This window comes from Balearica regulorum, chromosome 26 (genome assembly GCF_011004875.1).
Source record: "Balearica regulorum gibbericeps isolate bBalReg1 chromosome 26, bBalReg1.pri, whole genome shotgun sequence".
In the NCBI taxonomy this organism is placed as follows: domain Eukaryota; kingdom Metazoa; phylum Chordata; class Aves; order Gruiformes; family Gruidae; genus Balearica; species Balearica regulorum.
Window position 1 is genome coordinate 2,102,424 of NC_046209.1, and position 19,126 is coordinate 2,121,549.

Genomic DNA, 19,126 nt, shown 5'->3' on the forward strand with positions numbered 1-19,126 from the left:
ATCCAGTTTCCATCATGAGAGACTTGAGTGCTTCAAGGATTGCACATAAGAGGCAGAACCGCTGAATGTTAACCTCCTTACTGCAGCAAAAAGTAAAAGGCCATTGCTAGATTTTAGGTATAACAATGTCTCTTATCTCGTTAAGAGTTCAGCTGTTTGGGCCAAAGGCAGATCAGCTGCTTTCCACCCCGAAATCTTCAGCTTGAATTTAGGGAGTCTGTTGAGTCTCTGGAGAAACTGGTTTGTGTGTTGTCACAGTTTCCCAAAGGCGGGTAGAGAATTTAATAGTGGAGATGTATTCAGGGGGTCACAGCCACGTTTTTAGCAGTGCTCCCGAGGGAACAGGAGAGACAACCCTAAAATGTCTCCTAGTAGTAGCGTGATGCTGTGGAATGAGGGCTTGGAGCTTTGTTACCACTAAGGCCAGAATGAACTGGAACAGTGAATAAGAAATTACAGTTTCGAAAACTTTTGGACTGCTTGCGCCCCTTGACATACGCATTTCCACCAGAGGAAGTGAACAGTATCAAAGGGCCACTACCATAGTCTGAAATACCTCTATGGAATTCTTGCTTAGGAAAAAACCTCTTCAGGAAGATGTGTGAAAAATACTTGTCTATTCTGGCTCGTTGGTCACGTGCAGAATGCTGGGGTTCAACCTCATCTACATTTCTGGGCTGACTCAAGAGTATCTAGTTTCACAATTTTGGTGTGCAACCAAAAATATCAATGGATGTTGCAGCCAGAGAACAATGAGAGAAGACTCACAATACCCCTTTGCTGACTAATTCCCTTTGCTTCGGAGCAAGGTGGCCAGTGCATTTTTGGAATCCCTACCACAGTGCGGTGACCAGCCGAGGTGTGAAAACTGAAGGCACTTGAGCTGCCATACCACGTACATACAGGTAGGCTGGCCGTTGAAGAGCATCTCAGAGTATCTCAGAGGCCAGCGGTCTTGCCTGTTTTGTTGGTTACGTATAGAGATGCCTAAGTTACTTTCAGAATAGGATAATAAATATTTTTGCCCAAGTAAAATAAATCACATTGACAAATTCATTGACCCACCTTAACCAGAGAAGAAAATACTACTATGGGTCTTCAGCAGAGTTAGAGGAGAAAGCTTAAAAGTCACCATGGAGAGGCAGGCAAGAATTACTATTGTGTGACTGAATCCTCCCTGCCTTTTCATTTGAGTCAATGTTTTTAATCCAATAGGTTTCTAGGTTTGCAAAATAAGTGAATTAATGCTAATTGTGTAGGATACTCTGTGAAAAACACAATTTCCCTAGAAACAGGTACATGGACATCCATGAGTTTCTGTGTCTTTATCATAGTTTCATTTTACAACAGGTTACATCAGCCACCACATCAATTCACCCTTTAGCTTCCGTGGCTTAGGAGAGATCTATTCCTTGCTGCAATTGAATAATCTGGGTGTTAGTGACAAGCTGAAATACTGGAATGTTTGCTTTTTGGTTGCCTGGTATGGTAAACCAGTGGCCCTATGCTCACAGAGCTACCAGAGCTATTTTTCAGGATTTTTCCATCTTTTTATTGAGGTTTTTTTTGCGGCCCATAGCAGCTTTCTCTTTGCCAGAAAACTCCATCTTGTAATCCACTGCTCTTAGTAATAGTCTCTTAAAAGTTCTTTAAGTTGACGCGACTGAACCCACTTGCCCAGCTGGTAAGACACGCAAGTCCCAAGGAGGCTGGAGAAAATGAGAGGAGGATGGTCAGTATTTGGTGACAACATCTGGGCTTTGGGTCCAAAGGACCCCGATCAAACAGCTTCACAGTCGGGGAACAAACGGACTTGTCATCATGACTGCCAGTATAAAATCAAGTAGGTTTTTTTCCTAGCTACTAGATTTCACCATTTTTTCAATGTACATGCAATATAATTACTGACAAATCGCAAAGCATTGTATTTTTAATTTACAGATAAGTATCTCCAAAGACCCCAGATACAGTTGCCTTGGTTCCTATGCACAGACCAGTTAAACTATCCTTCAACAATTGATTTATATAACTGAAATAGCTAGGGAAGTGAGAAATTTCCTTCCTCTTAGGATACAATGCCAAGGATGTCAAATCTCCAGAGAGCCTGATGATAAGAATTGGGCTGTCCTTTTTTTTGCAGTTATTAAACAAGTATCTGATTACTCATTAGAGCACTGGAACCGTGGAATGCGGTTCTGTGGCACTGTCTCTCCTCCCTCTTGGTTGCATGTACCTCTGCGCCCTGCAGAGCCAGAGCAAGGCTGCGTAAGAGGTGATGGAAGACCAGCCTCCTCTTCAAAGGCAAACAAAGGGTGCTTCTGCTTTTGGAGACATAGATGTGATTTTTTTTTTTTTTTTTCCCTGAGAGCCATCTCTGGGCAGTGCACTGGGAGCGGCGTATAACCAGTAGCAGTAGCTGGTGGCTGCGAGGGATCTCCCCCTCTGCCTTTTCTCAGTAGAAGTATTTGGATTCTTTGTCCAGGACAGATTTCAGATTGGAAAACAGCTTACCAAAATCTGCCTCTGGGCACAACTAAGTGTTCTTCTCTCCTTCCTCAACTGATTCTTGTTGCTATTGAACAACCTCTATTTTGTAACATAAAGACTAGGGGAAACCGCATGCACAATTTGTGAAGTACTATTAAAATACAAGATTATTTTGGAAGAAGAAAACCCCTATTCTTGGTCTTCCCATAAAAGCTCTGTGTTAATTCTGTGAAGGTGTCCTCGGCGACTAATGCAAACGAACGTGCCAAGATTTATAGTTTAGGAGTTCTGTAAACTCTAAGCAAGAAGCAGTAGTTGCTTTATGAATACCTTTCCCTTGAAATCTGCCTGAAAAAATAAGACCAGTAATGACTGATCCCATCAATCCTAAATTTAGAAATGAATCTAATTTATAAGCCTTGCTTTTCAGCAGGAAAGCAGGTTACGGAACTGACCTAGTATAGTGCTGTTGGGGGAAGAGAGGCAACTTGATAGAACTAAAGTTAGAATTAGCAGGGGGTAGGGGGAAAGACTGGCTTTTTTAATGTGCTGATAATAAACATCTTATTACCAGAAGGAACAATGTTAATAAATGCTTGTAGTAAACATGGTATAAGACTCTCATAATCCTCCTGAAAATACAGAGGTTTTCGGTACGCAGCATCCTCCTGTAACAATCTGTCTAGTCGACTGTATTTATATCAGTAAAACCTAGCTGTGCTTTCTCAGACCTTTGGCTTTACATTAATGTCCCTGCGATTGCTGGTAAACATAACTTTATGGTAAGGCTCTGTTGGCATCTTACAAATACACAGTCAAGTCCTTGAGAATTACAGGTAATGAAGGACTCAGAGTATTCATCTTTTTAAAATAACGTGAGTTACAGCAAACTCAGGTCATGTTGAGCTGTCAAACTTTTATTCACCTATAAAAGTTTAAAGTTGTTTGAGAGGTGCAGATAACTTGCTTGCTTGGACTTGAGGTGACAAAAATTTTAATAAATGTAATTACAATCAAGGAGATGATTTTGTAGTGAAATGGCACAGTTGACAGGAGACAATGCAAGTTTCAATGCAATGCTGATCCCTGGGTGGGTGCCTTGAGAAACCAGGAAAAAATGGGCACTCCCTTTCACAACTCTAAGGAAAATGCTCAATTTTATTGAAGGGAGAGTATTTGGCATGCGTTTTGCTCAAAGTTCCTACTTTTTGCTCTTTATCTACCTTTTATTGCAGTCACTTTTAAACCAGGATTGTACTAAGTTCATTTCATCTCTGTTGCAAGATTTCCATGTTTGATTTCAGTTCTCTGCCTCGCTCCCTCCAAGGGTACCTTGATTTTGGTCCTGGAGATTACCAGTGTGCTAAGGTTAACCACAGTCTGAAATTTAATCTCCCATGATGACCACCTTGCTCGATGCTTTTGTAGTGCCAGTAGTGCCACTCTTTGGGGTAAGAAGGGCTTTACTTTCTGTTTAAAAAAAAAAGTCTGAAGCTAATTCAGTTAAAAGATGATTTTATACACAACCAGCCTCAGTGTTCGTACACAGTGTGGGGTTTAGCAACAGGGAGAGCATGAATCGTTTGTCTGTCTGCATATTTAAAGAAATCCAAAGTAAGAGTAACTTGACAATGTTTTGGAGGATCTTGTATCTATTTTCATCAAAACTATATCACTGGAAAAAGAAGGTCTTGTATAGGCAGAGCTTATAATTAATACAGAATGCATTCCATCAACTCTTTATTTCTGTTACCCATCTTTAAGGATCGTTAGCCAGCACTCGTCTGTTAAACCACAGAGAACTGTCGATGTCATGGCATCCATACAGACAGATATCTGATTGTGCGAGCATTAATCTCCGTTAGGAATCTAGTCAGATGCTAGATTGAGAGAATAAACTACTGGGAATTGCTCAAATACAGCTGTGGAATTTAGGTGGAGTTCTTCAGGCTGCAACTACAAACCCGTCTACCTTGTAAAAGACATTCCCTACACACTCTGAAACCCTTAGTTTGCGGGGTCTGAACTGTAAAAACAAATCCTTCCTGAATCGGGCTTTTCTGTGTCCAGTTTGCCAACTGGTAAACACTGACTGGGTGTTTTGTTTAAATCTGATTAATAACGATGTATTATTAACAATGACAACCTAGAGTCAGTAACAACCACCTCCTGCAATTTCCAATAGAGTTTGATGGATAAACACAAATCCTATGTGAAAATAGTTTTGAACCCTTTAAAGTTTGATAACCTGAAAATTCACAACTCAGGTGAGCAGCACAATCTGGCTTTCACAATCAAAATGTTTGGTGCGGTTCCTGAAAACAGCACCTCAGCCCTGTGTCAGGGGAAGAGAGCAAAGTTTTAATCATGGCATCTACAATACCACACAATTTCAGATCAGCTTAATCTTGAGAAAGGAACCATTTCAGCCCAAAGTATACCAGTCAGCCTAACTGGTGCCCTCAAGGATAAAAGCTAGTTTTCTAGCTTTTGTGGGTAACTACAAATAGAGCTTTTGGTCCGTTCTGTTCCACATTTGGTAAAAACTGTCACTTACTGAGGTCACATTTATATTTCCCCCATTACCTCTAATTTGGAGAGCAGTAAAGACCGAACCACTCTCCGCACTGGAGGAAATGTCGTAGACATTTTAATTCTAAGAATACTTCCTAATAACAGAGGTGCGTCAGCTCTCTTTCCTCCTGCCTTCACTGTTCAGGGTTTCAGACTATATGGATATGGATTATGTGTTAATTAGTAATTTAAATATTTTTTTAATCAGGAGTCAACAAAAAAATTATACACAACTGGAAGTGTTCATTATTGCACTCAGGAAGCAATTCATTCTTAAAATTACACAGTTTAATAGCACAGCGTTCCTTAGCACTCAGAGCGCTCTCACCCAGAAGAGCTTACTAGTTAGAGGAGGCAAAATGCAGTGTGTGTGTGTGTGTGTGTGTGTGTGTGAGATGAGAAGAAAGTAGCAGATAATAATAAAATCATCTGATTGCATATGTGGATTGTGGCACAACCCTGAGTTTTCGTTCAAAAAGGACAGTGTTACATGATCAGTGGTCCAGCTGATGCAGAACAAGCCACTGCTGGTTGGCAGACTTCTTGTAAGCAGATTGCTCCAGCGCCAGGTATCCCATGGTCTGTTCTGGAAAAGGATTCCATGCTAGAGAAGAGGCAGATCGAGCCTTACCTCTTGCACAAAATGATAAAAACAGGGAGGTTCTTGAAGGCTCCAGGTCTTCTTGTGGCGTATCACACTTACAGGCTGCAGATGAGATGGTTAAAAATAGGCTGGCAGGTCCAGATGAAAAAGATTCTTGGGAATACTCAGTGATTGATACAATCAGCAGGAAGGAAGCCCGAGATCTCTTTGTAGGTGTGCACCCACCGATTTGAGTTCCTGCTTCTCATAGGACTGTTCGTGGCAGTTAAAACTTACAGAAAGTCAAATTATATGGGAATTCCATAGAGTTTTCTGCAACTAGTTAATTCTTTTAATCAGGGTCACGTGGCAATGATCAGTAAACAAGCAAGAGGTGTTTACAGCCGTCCCTCAAGTAATGGCTCTGTGGGTCTGACTCACTGCCAGCAAAACATTTGTGTCCGAAGTTGCAGATCACAAGACGAAGTGATCTGAGACAGTCTGTGGTGGACCAGTTTTCAGGAGGTTGGGATGTTCTTTGGCAGATCTTTAAATAACAGCAATGCTGGGTGAACTTTGTTCTCTCCCACTTCGAGCAAAATCGATAGTCCATGAAGCACCTGTTGAATTGGAGCAAAGCTCCTAATATATCCTTTTCCAACCATAAAAGTGCTTATTAGAGACAGGGTCAGATAATATCACCTGAAGGCACCGTCTTGGGCCAAACCATTTTTGCATACGTCCGCTGCTTTCACCATTTCCTCAGTAACTTACTGATCTTTAATTTCTTTCAGTTCCAGAAAGATTAATTTTCATTTCTCTTTAGGGTCATTCACCTCGTTGCTTAGATCATGGAATTTTGACTGTTTCCAATCTCATGTCCTGCTTTGCTGCAGAAAAAGTTTCACATTTAAGCGTTGCTCCTAGCAGGTTGGAGACAGGCGGTACAGATTATATAGTGACCCTGAAGTGTCTCAGATTCTTCTTGTCAAAAAGCACCAGTTTACCAGCTCATCCTATTCTGAACTACTTCCCAGAAATAACTACTTCTCTCAAGCACCTGGTGAGAGCTGCAACTTGTACTTGCAGGAACATAATTTCACCAGAAAATAAGTAAAGGACCATCTCTTGATCTCGAGTCTATGGAATTCCTTTCATTCTTACCATAAGCCATCTTAAAATTGTACTCCTATGATTTCTTGCACTGTTGCAGCATGCTTACAGTTTTATCCTTTTTTTTTTCCCTTTATTTAAGGATGTAGTTTGTTAATTTCAAACTTCTAGCCAGCAATGTAAAAGATTAAAAAAAAAAAAAATCCTTTGCAAGGTGCTGGGGTTTGCTTTTTTTAAAAAAAAAAAAAAAAAGGATCGCAGTCTGTCTTGTCCCGGTGTCAGACTCCAGGTCAGCACACACTCAGCAGCAGCCCCTAGTTTATCTTCTGAACGGTGGAAATTAGGTGAATGTAACAGATACAGACACTGATCTGAAGCAGCTCTCAGACGTATCCCTGCTCCTGATTTCTTGGTCCAAACGACTTCAGAGTTGCGTTCTCTACCTTTACTAAAATGCGTATCAGCTATTGAGCTTAAGAACTCGTTTAGCCTGTTTAGTATGCCAATATTAGCATGTTCCCATGCGTCTTACATCTGCTGGTGGTTGCAGGGAGATGACCAAGTCTAACAGATGTGGCTTGAGCTTTTCTTGTTCTTCTTTGACCTACATTCTGATGTGCATTGAGAAAAGGCTTAATCTCATCTTTCATTCTTCCTTTAGGGACGCTTGTGAATTTTGCCTGAATTGTTTGGGCTTTTGTCTCACATCCCAATACCAAATTCTGCTATTGCTGCAAGAAAATTAGCTTCCTAGTGTATGCTATATCAGGTGGTATTTTTATGAAGAGTGTAGATAGTGTAGTATTAAAATATACAGGAAGGATGAAGTATTTGATTCATATTATCTGTGGACTTTGCATTTGGAATGTGTGAAATACCTTTGGAAGAACAACTTAATAGTTGGACTTTGTGGCTCCAGCAAAATTTTGCTTCTGTGATGAGATGTTCAGCTTTAAAGTAGAATATAGGCTACGTAACATCCAGTTTGGTTATCAGAAAAACTATTTATGCAGTTTTCTGGGTTTATTCTTAAATGAAAATCACGTGCAAGTAAGTATTCGAGGCAGTTTGCTAGGTGGGATCTTTATAAAAATGGAAAAGAAGGATACAAACAGACAAAGCGCATGACTGCTGTGGCCCGGCTGCAGAGGCCGACAGGGACGGCTTCCCCTGGAGCCACCCACGCGTAGCCAGTCCCGGCACCACGGCACCAGGGAGTGTCATTAGCGCCGTGCAGCTGATGCCCTCCTCTGAACAGTGTCACCTTAGTGACACACCCAAGACAACGCCAGCTTCGGTTGAGACGGCCAGCTGAATTCCAGCTTTCCTTCTCCCGTTTGACTGCACGCACACAGTGCTCTGCTCTGCGCTTAATTCAGTAGCTTTAATGGCGACCCAGGTGAGAAATGGTGAGGTAATACTGTTCTGGTATTGCTTTACCATGCATCGTCTGATTCATAACAAAAGATTTGCAAAATCTTTTTGCTTACATAAATGGATTCACTAATTTTGAACTATTGGATTTTAATTTAAATGTAGTATTTAATTTAGATTAAAATCCAATAACGTTAATAATGTAGCATCGTCCATTTTAATAAAGGTGTAATATGGTGATGCGTAGTGCCCAAGTATTTAGTTAGAAGGTATAGAGTCCCAAAAAAGGAGCATTTCAGATTAAAGGTGCATTGGCACTTGGCTGTGAAGATTTTAGGTGCTATTTCAAATAGGAGAGGGGACTGCTTTAATCATGTTTAGCAATACTCTCTTGCTGGCAAGTACTCTCTACCTAAAAATAGGGGTAAGATGCCATTTATTAATCACTGTTTCAGGTTTCTGGTTTGCCTTGTTTGGACTCAAGTAGTGTGAGGTTTATTTTTTTCTGAACAGAAGATTAACATACTTCGGAATTCCTGCCCAAATCCCAGCTCTTTCAAAGTCTGACAGATACAGGTAGATTAATTTCATTAGCTTTTTTCCTTAATTTGTTGCAGTTTCATAGAACTTTCCTCCTGAAAGCAGCTTAGGTCTAGTTTCACTTCAGCAGTTTACATAAACCTGTTGTGAACAAGTTACTTCACGGTACCTGTGTATTTCTAGGAATACACAAGCCTGTGGTATCGGTGTTTTTCTTGCTGGTAAAGCCACCGACTCGCCACACTTGATTGTCATTGACATAACATCAGCTTGTGTCTCTATTAAGCAATTACAACACTGCTGCACCTTCCAGGTGACGGAATTATTAACGGTCCCACTTGATGCTACTCCTGTACCATCCCCCAGCGACATCTTGTAGCTAAAATTTGAACTTTGCTGCCCAAGAGAAGCCAGTCTTTATTCAAAAATAAAATAAATCAGTCGCTGGTCTTAAACCACACACAGTTCTAAAATATTTACTAAATAATCACTTACTTTGATGTTTTAAGTGAGCTGTTGAAAGAAAAACATAAAAAAGCATTCTCTTTTGTCTGTGGTAGTATTTCTACGCATCACGTTTGAAGGACCGTAGGCGAGTGGTTTGGATTTCTAGGATTTGGATTTTACCTGACCCGTAACCGCTAAAATTGAATTTTTCCCTGGCAGTCATATTGTGAAGAGGGACGGGAGGGAGCTGTGCCGCTTGGTCCCACCGCTGGGACTAGCAAGCTGCCTGTTGTGGTGATGTGGCCTTCCCTTCCCATGCCGCGTCTCCCTCTGTGTTTCTTTGGGAGGGCACCTACAGTCTTTGACAAGGGGTTGTCCGTCATTTTTAATGTTAAAAAAAAATAATCGGCAAGGCTCTGGATGATGTGCTGACTGGGAAGCAAAATAATAGTGCAGACGAGTGAGCCATCACTGCTGGAAATCCTTTGGGCTTGAATATGGGGGATATAATAAGGGGATGTCACCCACAAAGAGGCAGAAGAGGGTCCCTGTCTTTTCACAGGACGTATAAATTAACTTTCAGCCTCAGAATTAAATCATCAAAATCTGAAAAAAAAAACCCCAAACCCCACCACTAATTATTCTGCGTCTAAATCTCTTTCAATAAGTATCACACCTGGCACTGTGTTGGCGGGGAGCGTTTGCACAGCAGGTCTGGCAGAATACTGCTCTTGGGGTAACTTTCTCCCCTAACTCCTTGTGACACCCCTCCAGTTTTTAACTTCATGCTTCAACTAGGCTTTAGAAAATGTGTCAGAAACGTGACTGCGGAGCCAGAAGCCTCATCCTTTTAGGGAGGAGGGAGAACTCTGAAGTATGGTGTACAGCCCTACTGAAAATTATCGGGCTTAGTGAAGAGGTAGGAGTGGTGACTTGGGAGCCAACAGACCACATCCAAAAAATAACCTGTCTCCAGAAATGTGGAAAACTGGAGGTCTTAAGGCTCATTGGCATTAGTCTGCTACAGAAAATCTGGAAGAATTTGGATCTTCTGGTAGCAAAGGTTATTCATGTGCCCCCGTAGGCAGACCTGCACGGGGATTACGGCCCGGTGAGAATACTTAACAAACCAAGAAACACCAGGGCGAGGGTGGCGTTCAGTGAGCTGCCTCTGCTGAAGGACAGGAGAAAAAACGTAGTTAGTTGGAAAACCACACCAGAGATCTGCAAGTGTATTATATTAAGGGGACTGGTAATAATAACAATAATAATAATAAAAAGTTTGGAATTTCTTCTGCTATTAATTGGGTCTAAAATAATTTATCTGCCGGACTCAAGATCTGGTAAACACGGCTTCAGAAAGCCCTTTAGGGTTTCCTGTAAGGAGACGGGCAGGAGAGCAGGACTGCTCCAGAAATGCTGCTGGTCTGTCCCATCTCGCAGCAGGTCCGTGTCTCGGGAGTCGGGCTCCTCCAGCTAAGAGCTGGGTTTCTCAGTATTTACAGATATTTTCAGGCTGCTTTCTGCTACTTGCTGACCCACTGCGAGCTGTCGGCAGCAGTAGGATGAGCTACCCTGAGGCTCTCGGGTTTAAGAAAATAGCTATTTCTAGTGTTGGCTGCTTAGACTCTCTCTCCTAAATCTGCGGAGCTCAGATCGCCTCTATCGGACTTTGCTGTCTTCAAGACAGATTTCAGAGACGAACTGAGTCCGTGCCTCCCCGCCGCGCGGCCGCGCTCGGTAGCAAGGCCTCCGAGCATCGGTAGCACTGTCTGGAAAACGCAGTCTGCCCCGGGCTCGCTTCCGCGGCTGCGGTACTACTCTTTGCCCGGTATCCTTCAGCGGGCTGGAGCGGCCGAGCCCGGGCAGCCGCGGGAGCAGCGCGCTGCTATCCGTTTCCTTCATCAGCGCCTGCAGACGCTCAGGAAGGAAAAAGATAAGCGGCCCCGAGAACAATCCGCGTCAGCGGAGGTCCTGCCGTCGGACCGCACCGCAGTGCCTCCGGCGGCTCCCCTCCGCTCGGCCCGGGAGGCGGCGGCGCGGCGAGAACAATGCCCGTTCGGCTCGGGGCACGGAGGCCGCGACCGGGCCGCCGCTGCTGCTGCTCCTGCTCCACGTGGCCCCGGGCGTCGCGGCGGGACCCGCGCCCCCCGCGGCGGCGCCCCCCGCCCGCGCCGCAGCCAATCCCCGCCCGCCTGCCTTGTGCCGCGACCCCTCCGGCCAATGGTGCCCCGGGTCACAGACCTGCTCCACCATTGCCCGGAAGCGGCGCCGGGCCCCCGCGCGGCGCGGTGCGGCCGCTGCTGCTGCCTCTGCTGCTGCCTCTGCTGCTGCTGCCGCCGCTGCTGTCCCCGCGGCGCCGCGCCAGCCCCGCCGCCGCTGCGGCGCAGGACGGGCCGCCCAGTGTTTCGGGGGCTGCTACGCGCATGCTCCGCCGAGTGACGCCGCGACTCCATGTGTGAGAAGCGCATTATTTGGCAAGGGGAGCCGCGGCGGACAGGATTAGCCGGGGATCCCTGCCGGCGCGGAAAAGGGGGCGGCGAGGCTCGGGGAAAGCGAACCGGCAGCCGGGGAGCGGGACCGGCGGCGCTCGGATGCGTAGGGACCGGCGAGGAGGTGCCGCGGCTTGTGAGTTCCCAGATTAAAAGTTCTCGTTGGATTTATTGTCTTGGGGGAGGGAGAGAGAGGCGGCGGCGGCAGCAGCAGCAGCAGCAGCAGCAGCAGCAGCAGCAGAGTTATTTGTGAAAGACAGCCGCTGGGGATGCGTGTGCGCTCCCGGGGAAGTTCCGCGAGAGCCCGGCCGTGCGGGGACCGCGGGCAGCCCTCGCTACCCCGGGAAAAGTGCAAAGTCCTGCTCTCCGGCCGCTGGGCTCCAGCCGCCGGGCGGACTGATTGATAATTGCCTGCCAGGGAAGGTGTTCGTGCCCCTGCCTGCGGCGGGTAGGAGAGGGGGAGCGGGGCTCTCGGGGTGCATCCTCGCCGGTAAACGAAAAGTTTGGTGGCGGGGCGCGACCCCCCGAGCCCTGGGCCGAGCGCCCCGGGTCGCCGCCGGCTTTTGTTCGGCGCTGGGACGGCAGCCTGCGAGGCGTTTGTTTCGGAAAGTTGTTACGGGCTTTCCGCCGTGCCTGCTTCCTCTTCCTCCTCCTCCTCCTCCGTCGCCGCCCGGGCCGGCTCGGGGCGAGAACGCGGGGCTGGGAGCGCCCCGGCCCCCGCTGCCCCCCGCGCTCGGCGGCGCCGCCGAGCGGAGGCGGCGGGACCGGCCCCGCGGGGGCCGCGGCGGGGGGCGAGCGGCCGCCCCGGGCAGCCCCCGCCCCGGGCAGCCCCCGCCGTGGCACTGGCCCGGCTGGCGGCCAGGCTGCGGCCCGTGTCACAATAAGAGTCCCCGCCCGCCCTTCCTGCGGCTCAAGGTGCACCGGGCTGCGCCCGCCCCGCGACCCCCTGCCACGCAGCGAGGGGGTGCGCAGCTGCCGCCTCCCCGGGTGTCGTGTCGGTAGCGGGGTTATCGGGGTGAAGGTCTCGCCGGGCGACCTGCCCCGGTGCCCCGGCTTCTCCATTACTGCACGTTCCCGGAGCCTGCGGGAGGGGCCGGGCAGGATTTGGCCCCGGTCGGGATAGTCCTGTGGAAGTGGCGCTGCCCAAGCACACGCACGCGTCGAGCTCCCGAGTATCCGGGAATTGCAGCTCTGGTTTGTGGAGAAGCGGGGGCTCGGTGACCGAAAACTGGCATCGGTTGCTGCTTTTGAACGACAGAGCTGGGGAAGCCCGTAAGTCGGGATGCATGTACTTACTTCTCCAGAGCATCTGTGTACTACTTCTTTTTATTATTATTTTACACTCTCTTTATATCTTAGGTTTTACTTTCACTTGTCTTTTTTTTTCTGGCTGCCTCCCGCTCTTCCATTTTTGTACTTTGTGCGGTAAAACCCCCTTCCCCAGGACAGAGGTTCCTAAGCTGATGGGTACAGCAGTGACTGTCACAGAGCACCAATCTGCAGGCATGGCCCTAATCCTCATTTCCAGCTTCTTTTGTAGGTGTTTGACTTTCATGTTTCTCCCTTGCTCGCCCGCCTGTGAATGCAGCTGGAAGCAGAGGTAGCGGAGCTGCTTGTAGAGACAGTTACACAGGAAGTGAAACGAAGAGGGGCCTTTGGGAATAAGAGACATGCCAGTAGGCTGGAAGCTGCCATACATCAGCAGGAGACAAGAACGAAACCCTGCTTCCTTCCAGACAAACTATTGACCAGCGTCTCGAGTGAAAGGAGACGTGGGGAGGAGGAAGCAGGAGTGTAGGAGATGTGCTGTTAGCGGAGAGGATGAGGTGGTAGGGGACCAGAGACAGGAGATGGCAGAAGAAAGTAAGAAATAAAGGGATGGGTAGCACATGGAAAGCTTTTTGTGTAAGTGAACTCTGGGGTGGTGTGTTGCCGTACACGAGCGTTCTGCAGGCCCGGATCTGGTGACAAGCGGTCGGTCCGACCAGATCTTGGGACGGTACCCACTGGGATGCGGCGGTGATACTGCACTGGCACCTACCAGTGTTACCGCCGTGGGGAGGCCGATAGCCCCATCAGCCCTGTAAGCAGTGACTGCGCTGTACGCGGTGGGGGGGGACAGCTGGCTGTCGGGGGTACATTACCCCCCGAGTGCTGCCTCACAGCCATCCAAGATGGCGACACATATGGAACGGTGTATTCCTGTACATCATGCTCCATTACTCGCTGTCGGCGTAGCCTTTGGTATGTCTGGACTGTCAAGCTCCGGACAAAAAAAAAGGGGTGTGATATCCTGGAAGCAGCAAGGCTCTGTGGTTAAGTATCTCAGATAGGATCACAAAATATGCTGGTTTCAGGGCTGGGAACTGTTGAGTTGGGTTTTTTCCCCCCTAACTATCTGGTTTTGAAAACAGTGAGAGCTGCGCAGCTTGGCCCGTGATGTGGAGGCTGTAAAAGCTCACCCCTTTATGTGTTGTCTGTGGGTAAGCAACAGGCTGATGCTCTTCTAACTTGCACTTGGAAAAAGTTAATGTCTTACCCGTTAGCATGTTCTGGGGGAACTGTGTGTGAGCGTGAAAAGGACCAAGTTCCGTACTTGAAGTAAAAACCACCTTGCTGAGTTGTATTGGAAGAGAGAGAGTTGTATCTCTGTGGTCACTCAGTATCCGGCAGTGGAGCGGGATGGAGACGGCCGAATATATTTCTCTTTCCTCAGAGGTGGAAGCAGAGGAGTAGCTAATGCCATCCCTAATAGCGTTACATAGTCATGAGGTTACATCAATGGGTGATGATGCAACACTGTTGGCATATGATGCAGTGTCAGTATGTTAATACTGTAACTTAATATAGCTGTGTTACAACTTTTTTGTAGTAATTACAGGCCGGTAGTCATACGTGGAGCTGTTTAAAATCATTGGTTCTAATTCAGACAGTGCTGGTGTATTGTGTGATGTTGGTGAGGCTTATGCAAGGCAAGATGAAGCATTTGGATCTCTTTTTTTTTTTTTTTTTTTTTTTTGACGAGACAGGAGCACGCGTACGTAGGTGCAACGTTTGGCGCTTTTAGGGACCTCTCTGCATGGCCTCAGGTTTGCACTGGAATTATCACTTTGCTGTCAAAGGAACTATAATTGTGGAAGGAACTTCAGGCTTACTGTCTTATGGTCTTACACTTCTATTTCTGGGTGTGCTCTTCGTTAGCCTTACCCATCCGTATGGGCTACAAGTATTCTTACTTTCTCACTGCATCACTTCTGCTAGGCTGCTTTTTAGGGAGGGAAGGAGGAGGAAAGATGCTTGGGGTAAAACTTCAAGGAAGTCAGCTTCTGACATCTTTTGGGTAGTGCTGGAAGTATTGTAAAAAAATTAAGTCTAAAATTCATTCAGATGTGATGAGGCCACGTTTGAGATTGTCTTACGTTTCCAGTGGTACCTCTCGAAATGGTGTCCATGTTGTAAAGTCCCTGGCTGGTTGCCAACCAACCCAAAGTCGCAGTAGCTGGTACAAGAAATTGGGAGGGACAGAATTGACAAGGTGCTGTAGTGGTCAGCAAAGCTCAGGTTTTATTTGTAACTTCTGAGTGGAAAATGCTCTTTTGCTGACTAAGTTTAGAATGTTTTCAGTGAGCATGTTTTGAACCACAAACTTCTAGGCGCAGTATCTAGATGTTACTCACTGATAGTAGGTATTAAGTGTACTTAATGCACTTAAAAATTCAAGTCTTTGGGCATTAGAACTTAACTTTTTTGATACTATGCACGTACCTTTACTACTTTGGTTTCTCACTGCTGTACTCTGAGGGGAGTAGTCGTGTGCTTACTCTGCTTGTGTTTCACAAAGCACTGTGTTTCCCTTTTATGTGTCTTGTGGGGTAGAAAGTTGTGTGCTCTGTATGGAGTTCACATGTGTGATAATGTACCTGTGCGAGTACAGGCTTTTATCCTGCGTAAAGGTACTGTTCAAATGGGTCGCAACAAAAAAGTTGGTAAGAAAACATGCAGTGTGTGCATTCCCCTCTTGAATTAAAACACATATGCTAAGTTACTGTTACAAAATAAAAGGAAAAATGAACTGTGGTGTGGAGGTATTTTATTCCTCCTCTCAGAATGACCAACATTACAGCCCTCTTCCAGGCGCTTCTCAACTTCCGATGTATATCTTTTTCAGTAATAATCTAAGTAACGTAGAACTGTATGATGGTTTGGATGGGTTTTTTTCCCCCCTCCAAATGTTCTGGAGACTGTGGTATCTGAAAATATGGTAGGCTTATTTTTAGACTTGGGGAAGTAACGTTTGCTTTTGTGTAATGCTATTTATGTTTGAGGTATCACAGCACATGGTCTGTAGACCAGTATGTGAAGTGCAATGTAGTTAGCATATTTTGTTGACTGGGGAAAAAAATGGTATGTGAGCACTCTTTCCTCCTCTCCTGGCATTAGATAAAATAACGTTAAGAGAAGAACATGTCACTGATGTACTAGAAAACTCCAGGACAGCCTTTCGATTGTATTCTTCTTTGAAAGTGTGTTCTTGATAGCTTCATCGGGCTGCCCCTGCTTTCCCTGTGCTACCCATGCTGCTTGTTTTAGATCTGTGCCCTTAAACCTTACAAGCTAGAGTTTGGCACTTTATATATAGACATTCTGCTTATTTATGCATTCATATTATGATTGATTGGTTTAAAGACTTACTTGGGATCCTTTTTTTTTAGGCTTTTCTAGCCTTCTTCCCCCTCCCCTGGTCTGTGCATTTCCGTGGCATTCCTTTGCCTGGGGAACTGGACACATGTTGAATATGTTGACCCTCACTCAGTGGTTCTTGCTTTATTTCTTATGCATCACCTGGAATTTCTGAGGTTAGAAAATATCACAAAATAAATAAATCTGCTTAGCACCACCCAGTCTGAATGCCCTGTGTACATCAGTGAACTTCACTGTCAGATGAATCATGTGTCCATTTTCAGGTGGGGAAAAGGAGAGTGAATTGCCCGAAGCAAGCATTATAGGACTGGGACAGAACAAAGGTTAAGGTTTATTAATATGTAGTTTCCTATGTTGGCTTTTTGCTGTTCAGCACTTCTCTTCCTTCCTGACTGCTGAAGGTACCGGAGTTTCTAGCTTTCATTGCCTTTAATTGTGTTCTTTGGTACTTGACTTCGTGGTGTGTCAGGTCCTGGGACTCTGCAGCGGGGCACCACGAAGCAGCCAGTGTTTACCTGCGAGCGTTTGTGTGTGTGTGTGTCTGTGTGACCTGTTCGGCATCACCTCGGGAGACTGCGGCTACCACGAGGCAGGGAGGAATTCTCCTGTACAGCTTCCCTACCTCTTAATTACAGAGCACTTCTTCATTGTGCTGGGGCTTTTTAACCTGTTGTCCGCTATGCTCCTCTCTTCCTATTGCAAGTGCGGCTGGAAAGCAGTGTCGTGACTCTTGCTCCATGAGCACAGCTCACTCTTGCCGAGTGAAGAGGGAGAGGGGGGAAAAAAAAAGAGAGAAATCTGATTAGGCCCTTTGGATTATATGGGACAAAATCAAGCGTTAGCAAGAAGGCTTTGCCCACATTGGATGTATTGACTATGAAGTGAAAGCACTTGAATGCATTGCTACTTCAGAGCGGAAAACCTTTGCTACATGCCCCTTTCTCTCCTCCTTGTCTTTATTATCAGCAGGGTTTGACACAGTTCAGCACTGCAGCGTGAGCGCAGGACGGTGCTGGCTGGCAGCGGGTTGGTGTCTGGCCCGAGCTGTTGGACCTGGTGCAGCTCGGAGGTGCGGTAGGCACATGCCAGGTGTTTGTCCTTGTTATTACACCTTGAAAATCACAGTGCTCAGGACCAGCTAATATCTTGTGTGCTGTGGTAACTTCTCACCTTTACCTTTGCTTCCGTCTCTCCCTGGAGGAGAAGTTTTATATTGCCTTGGGTAATCACTTCAACCTCTCCGTGCCTTGGCTATCCCATCTGCAAAATGGGTATAAGCATGCGTTACAAAGGAAGCATGCAAAATGTGGCTTATAACAACAATTCCCTTTATTTTAATCTTATCTCCTTTAGCTTTTATCTCTGAAATTACTTAACCCCATGCCATCTCATTTTTCAAATAAGAATTGCTGGTAGGACTTCAGATGAGAGGGGAAAAAAAGTCTTGTCGGGCTTACTTCCTGGTCTGCAATGCCAGTTTGTTGTATTAGGAAATGCAAACATTTGAAAGATCTAGGAGACTAAAATTTAACAGCCAGCCACAGACACCAAAGGCCAGACAATACGGGAAAAGTGTCTCGTGTCTAACAGGGAGCTGGCAAACCCCTCGCCCAGGGAAGTGGGGAGTTTGCTCCTGGCTCTCGTGTTTGTTAATTCAGGACCTTGTGTCTTTGTAGGTGATGTGCACGAGTTGTGTGAGTTTTCGAGCTCTGCAGAACTTCTTTCTGTATATCCCTTATAACTGATGGTCTGTCCTGACGGTAGGGTCAAGGCTGTGCGCCTTTAACCAAGACACGCGGAAGCTTATGATCAGGCGTGTTTATTTTGTCTTCTTTTTTTTAAGAAGGCTCGATTTTGGGAGGCTGTTTCTCCTCCCCGCACTGTCCTTCCTGAAGAGCCCTTGGGCATCGACTGGACTCCTCAGGTCCTCCCTCCGACTTGTGGTTTGTGCACCAAACCGATCTGCTGACCCAGACCTGACAGGGGCCCGTTCCCGTGTAGGAATCTTCTGCAGCTCCATCAGGTGCTGCCCTCATTAAGCAGAATCTGTCGAATGGTCTGTATCATGAAAATGATTAGGAGTCTTAAAGCGCTCCAGGAGTTCCAGTCTCATTCAGGTGTCAAAGAGCTATTTAACGCGCATATCTCTGAGTTTATCTCAGTATGCTCTGTTTGTATTTATTCTTATTAAATTCTTGGATTCAGCTTTTATTTTTACCCTGAGTTAAGCATTTCAGCCTCTATTCATTCTCCTACTTCGTTTCCTTTTCTTCTCTCTCCCCTCCCTCACCCCTTTTTCTTTCTCAAAAGAAAAACAAACAAACAAAAAAACCACCCCAAAAAATCAGTTGTTTGCAAGAGTAAAGGAGTTTTTGTGACTGTTTTTGGGTGACCCTCCAGGTGAGGTAGTTTGGCTGTGACTTGCCTTTTTGGAGGTGTTTGCAAGTTTGGTATTCCAGGTGATCTGGTGTTAAGTTAAAGCTGTGCCGGAAAGGTTTCACTCCTGCCATGTTTGGAAGAAGAGTTGGTCTCCAATTCTTTTAACAATTATGAGGTGACTAATAACTTGAATGCAGTTTCCCTGCTAATTTGTGGTGCCCTGTAGTGAACTCTGCTGCGGCATGAAAGGGATCAGTGTGTGAGCGCTTCGTCTTCTGGTTTTGGTGTCTTATGCGTCACCTTCTGACTTGGGCTTATTCCTGTATAAACATGAACCGAACTAAATTAAAAGTTGTACCCAAATCTCGCTGGACCCGGTAGCCCAAGCTGTGTGGATGGAGAGTCGGGAGGCAGTCCACCGCAATTCCAGTCATCC

General features: G+C 46.1%; 1 protein-coding gene and 1 long non-coding RNA gene across 7 annotated transcripts in view; one reads left to right on the forward strand and one right to left on the reverse strand.

The window, feature by feature from the left end:
* The window catches only part of GATAD2A (GATA zinc finger domain containing 2A), a 66,715-nt gene that overhangs the window by 2,444 nt on the left and 45,145 nt on the right, over positions 1-19,126 (forward strand). Inside the window, exon 1 of one of the 6 annotated variants that reach the window (XM_075776695.1) lies at positions 11,378-11,746. The exons of 2 other annotated variants lie outside the window; for them this stretch is intronic. The gene's annotated coding sequence lies outside the window, so the exon portion shown is untranslated. Of the gene's footprint in view, positions 1-11,377; positions 11,747-19,126 lie in introns of those variants that run through there. 3 more of the 6 variants (XM_075776696.1, XM_075776691.1, XM_075776690.1) reach the window with 3 other exon arrangements.
* LOC142605307 (uncharacterized) lies at positions 3,986-11,492 on the reverse strand. The gene is made up of 2 exons (XR_012839005.1): positions 11,363-11,492; positions 3,986-9,724 (listed from the first exon to the last, which is right to left on the reverse strand). It is a non-coding gene; the product is annotated as an uncharacterized LOC142605307 (long non-coding RNA).